This window comes from Populus euphratica, unplaced genomic scaffold, assembly GCF_000495115.2.
Source record: "Populus euphratica unplaced genomic scaffold, PopEup_1.0 scaffold3199.1, whole genome shotgun sequence".
Lineage (NCBI taxonomy): Eukaryota > Viridiplantae > Streptophyta > Magnoliopsida > Malpighiales > Salicaceae > Populus > Populus euphratica.
In genome coordinates, this window is record NW_011503022.1 from 2,712 (window position 1) to 4,475 (window position 1,764).

Below are 1,764 nucleotides of genomic sequence, written 5' to 3' on the forward strand. Positions count from 1 at the left end.
TGGCTGCTCCTCTCATTCCTCTTTCTCCTGAAGACAGTGGTGTTGATCTTCTTCAACGAAGATGAGAGATCGGTGGCTTGGAAAGTTTCGATTATTATGCAAAAGTTTTTCTAGGCTGCTTCTGTTGTGTTGTCGTCGTTGCTGGTCTGGCGACTGGTTGTGGGGAAAAGGAGGACAATGGATGGTCGACTCTGAATGACAATTTTTTTAATATGAGAAATTGATTAATTAATTTTCTTTTTATTGGTTTTAGATGTTGTATCTTCGAGTGTTGCATCGACAACATTTGCATTACTCGTCCAACCATTGCAAAAGCATCCTCTGTTTTTACTTTTTATAGAAGAAATTTGCTCAATAGTTTTATTTTAATTTTTAGTTTCTATTAAAAAAATATTTAATGCATATGAAGAAGATTTTTAAAGATTTTTCACATCAAAATCTTATGCTTGTGTTCATTTAAATAGTAAAGTGTCAATTTATTTGTTGTTTTCAATATAATAGGTTTTTTATTCTAAACTTTCCATGAGTAAATGTTAGATTTTATATATCTTTGGTATTGTTATTATTTCTACCGTTGCGGATAAAAAAAATAGGGTTATAAAAAATATTTTTAATTACAGTTTTTTATTTATAAAAATAGGTTTAAAAAATATGTGTTTGTTATAACTGTTGTTAGATGAATTTTTATATGCAAAATAAATAAAAAAATGTGATTTTAGCTTTCATAAAACCAAAGATTAAAATAAATTTGTGTGTTAATACTATTTATTTCAAATGATTTTTCTATATGATTAGACAAAACACAGGAGGGACACAATACCAAATATTCTTTTCATATATCTTATATGAGTTCTACAATTTGATTAAGAAGAACAATAAGAAGGGACATTAAGCTAGCATTAAAATTATATTGTACCAAAGTGTAAACAACTGATGGATCAGAGACCCAAGAAAATCCTGCTCCTTTACACAAATGCCTTAGAATGGCAGGAAAATCCTTTCTTCTTTCATTTTTTTTGGCTCAGCTGAAAATTAAACAGAAGAACTAAACACTAAGAAACACAATGCCCATAGAATCAGCTAGCAAGAGGCTGCTTAGTCCATTTGGAGGCTACTCCCATATAGAAAATTTACTCGATCTTTTTTGGCTGCCTTATTAGCCAAATAATCAGCACATGAGTTTGCTTCCCTAAGTGAATAGAGAATATCAATCTCCCAATGTCCCTTCAACATCTCCCTAATATCCATGATGAGAGATCTAAACTTGTAAAAAAGAGATACATCATCACGCATGAGTCAGATGGCATCCATCGAGCGAGAGTTACAAAGTACTTCCCACTCTGTTTTTTTTTTTTTTTTTGTGGCCTTTTAAGATTAGAAGTCCTAAAGTCATGGAGTGAAGTGTAATAGGTAGAAAGTTTGAGGATGCCACTATAGATTAGTTTTATGCTATTGAGGCAAAATAGCCTCCCTCTGATCCCTATTTAGCCTACATCCTTCATAAACCCGTGAGGAGTGAGGACTTGCCGCTCTGCAGCCCCTTCCAAGTTCCATGCTTGGCTCCACTGAACCAGATAGAAAGGGAGGAAATCCTGCCCCCTATATCTCAAAATCTCTCTTAGAAATCACTAAACTCACCAAGCCTACCACACTACCAAGGTAAGAAACTCTCCAAGAAACTCGCTTATGTACATTTCTAGTGAACTCATCATACTTTAGCCTTTCTTTTTGTTTGTTAACTCTCTAGCTATCACCGCTCTTTAT

General features: G+C 33.4%; 1 protein-coding gene across 2 annotated transcripts in view; it reads left to right on the forward strand.

Annotated features, from left to right (window-relative positions):
• Positions 1 to 1,467: 1,467 nt before the first annotated feature.
• Positions 1,468 to 1,764, forward strand: part of LOC105119605 (uncharacterized) — a 2,111-nt gene continuing 1,814 nt past the window's right edge. Inside the window, exon 1 of one of the 2 annotated variants that reach the window (XM_011017760.1) lies at positions 1,468 to 1,761. The gene's annotated coding sequence lies outside the window, so the exon portion shown is untranslated. The remainder of the gene's footprint in view (positions 1,762 to 1,764) is intronic. The other variant, XM_011017759.1, reaches the window with a different exon arrangement.